This window comes from Grammomys surdaster, unplaced genomic scaffold, assembly GCF_004785775.1.
Source record: "Grammomys surdaster isolate TR1022 unplaced genomic scaffold, NIH_TR_1.0 173, whole genome shotgun sequence".
NCBI classification, from domain to species: Eukaryota; Metazoa; Chordata; class Mammalia; order Rodentia; family Muridae; genus Grammomys; species Grammomys surdaster.
The window spans coordinates 563,745-571,706 of record NW_021604621.1 but is presented as its reverse complement, the minus strand read 5'-3'; the positions used below and the strand labels follow the sequence as shown (position 1 = coordinate 571,706).

At 37.9% G+C, this 7,962-nt stretch overlaps 1 pseudogene; it reads right to left on the bottom strand.

Annotated features, from left to right (window-relative positions):
* Positions 1-1,149: 1,149 nt before the first annotated feature.
* LOC114621257 lies at positions 1,150-2,605 on the bottom strand (annotated as a pseudogene).
* Positions 2,606-7,962: the final 5,357 nt, after the last annotated feature.

The following is a 7,962-nucleotide window of genomic DNA, read 5'->3' as shown; positions in this document are numbered from 1 at the left end:
TATTTTGGTTTTCAGTGATTTGATCTGGCATTCTATTACCTTCTGCCCTCCAGTAAAATGTCTGTATTCCCTTTCTGCTTTCAAAAGTATATCTTTGGTATTGACTACTAACAGTTTGAGCTGGGTTTCGTCAATGTGTAGATTAAGATTTTTGATCACATTTGGGAATTTGAGATGCTATTTTCATGCATTTTTGCCCCCTTTTCCCCCCTTTTGGACTTGCATTGTACATATACTTACGTGGCTAATGAACTTTAACACAGCCCACTCCCCTGAGACTGTTAGATTTTCGTCTGGTTTTTGTCTTTTGGATCTTCACATATGATCAAATGGTAATCTCAATTGCTTTATATTCAAGTACACTGACTCTTCTGTCTTCCATTCACTCATGTCTACTTTGAAGTCTTCTGTTCAGTTTTAAATTTTTTCAATTAGAATTATTTTAGAATTTCCACTTGGTCCACCTTTCATTCTTTTTCCATCTTTACTGATGTAGTTCATATCAACATAGAAAGAAATATCATTCTCATACTTCTCCTTAGTTCTATACATATAACTTCCATATCTTGAAGATATTAATATTATGAAGAAAATAATTGACACAGCTCATAAATATCCAATGATAAGATGAAACATAAATTCCCTGCCCCAAAGGGCATAAAATTGATCTAAAGTGGATCAATATGCATAACAAGTTTATATTAAAAAATCATTCTTTATGCATACCTTTCATATGCTCACAAAGCAATCAATGTAAAACAAATGTAAAAGCTTGTTTTATGTGTGAATTCAGTTAATGCCCTAGGATTCACAACTTTTAAGCATTTACTAGCACCATTGTGTTTGAAAATTCCATAGTACTTTATATATTGATGATCACAATAAAAAACTGAATACATAAAGTGGTCTAAATATCATCAATACATTTTCTAATCTTTTGCTATTTATAATTTCAGACTTGCCAAAGTTTTTCAGTGATTTGAATGAAGAAATAGTAATATCTTAGGTTTCTAAATTGTCATATTTATTCAGGTTTCAAACTAAAATTTCTATTCTCAAAATATGGAGAAACACATGGAATACGTATTAATGGTTAATTTTTCTCCAACTTCCTATGCCCACAGTTACACAGTCTACAGCATGACCTCATTATGTCATCATAGATGCACCCTCTTCACTAGTGGCATCTTGGGAAATCTGAGGGTTCCTTAGCATTTCAACCTGGCCTAACTCAAGGCTTGTTTCCATGTTCTGTGTCACATCCTACAGGGAGAGCTGAATCTCTGTAACTACTGACATTTTTTTCTATTTGCCTCATCTTCACGATCCTCAAAGAAACCTTGGTATATCTTTATTCATCTAGATCCAATTGTTCTGTAAGCCCTTTTAGTTTTCACTTCATATAATGTTGATCCAGTACAATTCTAGCTCTTTTTGATTAATACCACATCTGAAACCCTGAATTCATTTTATTAACATGATCACCATTTAAGTTACAGTTTACCAAATCAAACCCTAGCACTGGGACCACAGGGTGCAGAAAGCTTCAAAATTTTGCATTTATTTCAGATGCTTATTGTACCCAGACTTCCTCCATGTTACACTTCTAAAACAGCATTCCGAAAGATCTACTACATTTTAGATCTTGACTGTCCAGCGTCTCTTCACAATAAATTCTTCCAGATATTTGGGATGGCATGGACTATCGACAGGATGACTCCAGAAATTACTTACATCAATATCTGCAACTTATTGGTATCTATGTGATAAATGGTATCTCGAACGCTCATACATACTTAGTTCATATTCCTCAGGCTTGGTACCAGTGTGTGTGTGTGTGTGTGTGTGGTGTGGTGTGCACCAGTTTTGAATACAGATTGACAGATATTATTATCCTTCCATGTTAGAACAATTTCTACAGGGGAAAAAGTGTTTTTGGAATTGTATGTATTGCTATGGATATCCTGAGAGATCAATCTTTTGGATGTTTTGTATCTAGAGGGAACTATACACTGGAGAAATTCTATCTTTAGAACATATTGTTTTGAAGAATAATAACAATACGGCCCATCATGAATTTCTTTGATATGAAGTGTATTTTGATGCATTCCAAATTCAGAATCAGCCGTTCCAGATAGTAGATCTTTATTTTTGTCCCATCTTCTGCCTGACCTCAATCATAGTCTTCTAATAATCCTTAGCTTTTTGTTCTATGGCAGTCTCTAGCACATTTGGAACAAAATGACATAGTCCAGCACAAATACTTACTGAAGGATAACAGCATTCATCACCTCTTTCTGAATAGCCAATTTAACTTCAAGTCTTTTAGCATGGGCTCAACCCAAACAAATCCTGCACCCAAAAGCTCTACTTTACTCAGGGGAACTTTGATTTTTTTTTTTCTTCCAAACACAATGCAATGAATTCTAAAGCACACTGTGCTCAAGTTCTGGAGACTGAAAATATCTTTGACATTGTTTGCAGAAAGGAATTAAGAACTGTTTCACAATGCCTTAGCTACTGTCTACTTGCTTCACAAACAGACCACACAAATAGTGACAGGACTTAAACTAATTGTGCTACCGCACTCATAGCATAAAATCATTTCTAGAGCTACACTTAATGAATTTGGTCCTATACTTCATTTTTCTGTATGTGATGTACCTCACATACACATCTAAATTCATAGTAATTCAACAAAATCAACTCCTGCTTCCTTTTCAGGAGTCCTTTCCAGTGTCCCTTATTAGTTCCTTTAATGTATTTTTTAAAAGTTATATTTATTTGTTTTATGTATATGAATACACTGTAGCTGTCTTCAGGCACACCAGAAGAGGGCATCGTATCCCATTACAGATGGTTGTGAGCCACCATGTGGTTGCTAGGAATTGAACTCAGGACCTCCTGAAGAGCAGTCAGTGCTTATTTTTTATTGGATATTTTATTTATTTACATTTCAGATATTATCCCTTTTCCCCATCCCCCACCCCAGAAACCCCTTATCCTTTGTCCCCTCCTGCTACTACTATAAGAGTGTGCCCCCACTCGTATCCACCCACTTCTCCCTCCCTGCCCTCGAATTCTCCCACACTGAAGCATCCAGCCTTCACAGGACCAAGGATCTCCTCTCCCACCTATGCCTGACAAGGCCATCATCTACTACATATACAGCTAGACCCATGGGTCCCTCCAATCCTGTTCCCAGGCTGGCGGTTTAGACCCTGGGAGCTCTGGATGGTTGGTATTGTCACTCTTCCCATGGGGCCGCAAACCCTTTCAACTCCTTTAGTCTTCTCTCTAACTCCTCCATTGAGAACCCCATGATCAGTTCAATGGTTAGCTGAGAGCATTCACCTCTGGCAGAGCCTCTCAGGAGACAGCTATATCAGGCTCCTGTCAGCATGCACTTCCTGGCATCCACAAGAATGTTTGCATTTGGTAACTGCACATGGGATGGATCCCCAGGTAGGGCAGTCTCCAGATGGCCACTCCTCCAGTATCTGCTTCACACTTTGTCTCCTTACTTGCTCCCATGAGTATTTTGTTACTCTTCCTAAGAAGGACTGAAGCACCCACACTTTGGTCTTCTTTCTTCATGAGCTTCATGTGGTCTGTGAGTCGTATCTTAGGTATTGTGAGCTTTTGGGCTAATACCCACGTATTAGTAAGTGTATACCATGTGTGTTCTTTTGTGATTGGGTTACCTCATTCAGGATGATATTTTCTAGTTCCATCCATTTACCTAAGAATTTCTTGAATTCATTGTTTTTAATTGCTGAGTAGTACTCCATTGTGAAAATGTACCACATTTTCTGTATCCATTCCTCTGTTTGAAGGACATTTCTGTTGTTTTTATTTTTATTGAAGACCAGTCTTAGTCGTGGTGATCTGATAGGATGCATGGGATTATTTCAATCTTCTTGTATCTGTCGAGGCCTGTTTTGTGGCCAATTATATTGTCAATTTTGGAAAGGATAACATGAGGTGCTGAGAAGAAGGTATATTTTTTTGTTTTAGGATGAAATGTTATATAGATATCTACTAAATCCACTTGGTTCATAAGTTCTCTTAGTTTCACTGTGTCTTTGTTTAGTTTCCGTTTCCATGATCTGTCCATTGCTGAGAGCGGGGTGTTGAAGTCTCCCACTATTATTGTGTGGGATGCAATGTGTGCTTTGAGCTTTAGTAAAGTTTCTTTTATGAATGTGGATGTCCTTGCATTTGGAGCATAGATATCTTTCCACAAATCTAGCCCTACAAAGGATAATAAATGGAAAACTCCAACACAAGGAGGGAAACTACATTCTAGAAAAGGCAAGAAATTAATCTTCTTCCAATAAACTCAAAAGAAGATAGCCACAGAAACATAATTCCACCTCTAATAACAAAAATAACAGGAAGCAACAATCATTGAGAATTCACCTTTGTAGATTTTTCCTTTGATGAGTATGAAGTGTCCTTCCTTATCTTTTTTGTTAACTTTTGGTTCAGTCTATTTTATTCAATATTAGAATGGCTACTCCAACTTGTTTCTTGGAACCATTTGCTTGGAAAAAGTGTTTTCCAGCCTTTTACTCTGAGGTAGTGTCTGTCTTTGTCATTAAGGTGCATTTTCTATATGCAGCAAAATGCTGGATCCTGTTTATATATCCAGTCCATTAGTTTGTGTCTTTTTATTGGGGGAATTGAGTCCACTGATGTTAAGATATATTAAAGAAAAATGATTGTTGCTTTCTGTTATTTTTGTTATTAGAGGTGGAATTATGTCTCTGTGGCTATCTTCTTTTGAGTTTGTTGGAAGAAGATTAGTTTCTTGCCTTTTTTAGGGTGTAGTTTCCCTCCTTGTGTTGGAGTTTTCCATTTATTATCCTTTGTAGGGATGGATTTATGGAAAGATATTGTGTAAATTTGGTTTTGTCATGGAATACCTTGGTTTCTCCATCCATGGTAATTGAGAATTTTGCTGGATATAGTAGCCTGGCTGGCATTTGTGTTCTCTTAGGGTCTGTATGACATCTGTCCAAGATCTTCTGGCTTTCATAGTCTCTGGTGAGAAGTCTTGTGTAATTCTGATAGGTCTGACTTTATAAGTTACTTGACCTTTTCCCCTTACTGTTTTTTTTTTTTAATATTTTTTCTTTGTTTTGTGCATTTGGTGTTTTGATTATTATGTGATGAGAGGATTTTTTTTCTGGTCTAGTCTATTTTGAGTTCTGTAGGCTTCTTGTATTTTCATGGGCATGTCTTTCTTTAGGTTAGGGAAGTTTTCTTCTATAATTTTGTTGAAGATATTAACTGGCCCTTTAAGTTGAGAATCTTCACTTTCTTCTATACCTATTATCCTTAGGTTTGGTCTTCTCATTGTGTCCTGGATTTCCTGGATGTTTTGGGTTAGGAGCTTTTTGCATTTTGCATGTTCTTTGACAGTTATGTCAATGTTTTCTATGGTATCTTCTGCACATGAGATTCTCTCTTCTATCGTATTCTGTTGTTGAAGCTTGCATCAGTAACTCCTGATCTCTTTCCTAGGTTTTCTATTTCCAGGGTAGTCTCCCTTTGTTATTTTTTTTTTTATTGTTTCTGCTTCCATTTTTAGATCCTGAATGGTTTTGTTCAATTCCTTCACCTGTTTGGTTCTGTTTTCCTGTAATTCTTTAAGGGATTTTTGTGTTTCCTCTTTAAGGGCTTCGTCTGTTTGTCTGTGTTGTCCTGTATTTCTTTAAGGGAGTTATTTATGTCCTTCCTAAAGTCTTCTATCATCATCATGAGAAGTGATTTTAAATCTGAATCTTGCCCTTCCAGTGTAATGTGGTATCCAGGACTTGCTATGGTGGGAGAATTGGGTTCTGATGGTGCCAAGTAACCTTATTTCTGTAACTTACATTTTTATGCTTGCCTTTCACCATCTGGTTATCTCTAGTGCTACCTGTATTTACTGTCTCTGACTAGAGCCTGTCTTTCCTGTTATCTTGGTTGTGTCAGAGCTCCTCAGAGTCCAGCCATCTCTGTGATCCAGTGATCCTGGATGTCAGAGCTCCTGGGAGTCAGGCTGCCTCTGGGATCCTGTAATCCTATGATCCTGGGTGTGTTAGATCTCCTGGGAGTCCAGCTTCCTCTGGGTATTGTGAGATTAGTTGCAGAGGTAAGTGTCCAAGGTCTGTTTAGTGCATCCTCTCAGAAGGGAAGGAATCCATGCCAATGGGTCAGGGTATGGTGTCTTCACTGAAGCAGACCCACTAGGAGTCCACTGCTCTGGGTGCAGTGGATCCTCAACTGCTCTGAGTGAAGCAGATCCTCTGGGATGGGTCTGAATATGGTGATTTCTCAGGAGCAGACCAGCTATGAGTCTGCCCCAGCAAGAAGGGCCAAGTGGCACAATCAGTCCTCTTAACCACTAAGCCATCTCTCTAGCTCCCCCTTGATATATTTCAAAGAGTTCTTGTCTAACTTCAATGGCCTGGACTACTTTAAAGATAGCTTCATTTCACTGCCTTTTTGCTTTTTAGCCTATGTATTATTGGTCATAGTTTCTATGTGGTCTATTTTTATGTATCATATTTTTTGTTGAAAAAGAAATGTTTTAAAGAGTGTAATTTACAACTTTGGAAGTAATGTATTGTGACAACATCCAAAAGACTTACTGTGTTTTGCTATTGTTTATTTATTGACTTTTGTGACCTAAATCTTTAAGGTTTTCTTCTTTGCAATGTGAGGCCAATAAAATATTTGCTCTTTCAACTTATTGATCAGGTAGTTTTTGGAGAACTATTTCCTTAAATATCCCAAAGCAACAACTCTCCTAGCCTTTGCCAGGGGACGTGTGTGGAGGTTGGGACCTGCATTGCCACTCAGAAAGACAACTGCTAATTCAGTTTAGACATCAGTCCCTACTTAAACAGAGCCTCAAGGTCAGCTAGGGTTGAAAAGCTAGACTCTTCTCTGGGTTTTCCTGGGTAGATGTGTTATACAAATAATATGCCTTCCCAGGAAGAAATCACTCGGCACACTTAGAGATTAATATAAGGAAAAGCTCTTTAATAGTATTGTATGCCTAGCTTTGACTAATGCTCAAAGAGGAGACAGCATAGAATATATTGTGCTAACTTTTATACACCTTAGACATATGCATTCCACAAACACTATTATCCTTAATTCTCTTTCAGGTCCTGGCCCCACGTTACAGTTTGAACAATTTAAACAGGGACAGGCGCCAGCAAGTCTGGCCACTAAGGCAGACTGGAAACTTACACAGCAAAGATACTGACTATTGCCAGCATTACTTTAAGTACACCAGCTCTCTCTTCTTTACAAGCAGTTGCTACCCAATCTTATCTTGCCCACCTGGTTGAACTACCATTTTCAAGAAGAGATCTGGTTTTTAGGCCCCTTGATAGAAACATGCTCTTTGATATGGAGATGGACCTAATGGCTGGTTTTAAGTCAGGGTTGTCTCCTATCTCATAGGAATGGGGCCTAAAGGTTATCAGTTTGGGTGAACAATCATTTACATCCTACCATCCTAAAGTCTCCCTTATCTCTAACAGGCCTGGTTAGCAAGTTACTTATCTTCCGGGGCAGTGCTCCTTAAGTTTTGCTTGTGTGGCTTAAAGTCTCCTAAGCAAGCCTATTACTAAATTCTTCTTAACGTTAATTCTATTACTTTGCATTTCTTTACGTCAAAAATGCAGTTCTGAGCAGGCACACTGCCCTACACGTATGAATGACCTACAAAGGATTATGTCGATACTTAAAAAAACAAGCAACAAAACAAACAAAAGACCAAACCAAACCAAACAAACAAACAAAAACTTTGAACATCTCATTCTCTGGCTTTTCATTTTAAGATTTTTGATAGCTCGTTTCTGTCCCAAGTGTTTTGAACAGCCCCAGGCTGCTGCTGTGTTAAGCTATTGCCACTGATTGTTTTTGACAATCCTTCTAGGGAAAAGTCTTTTCACACTG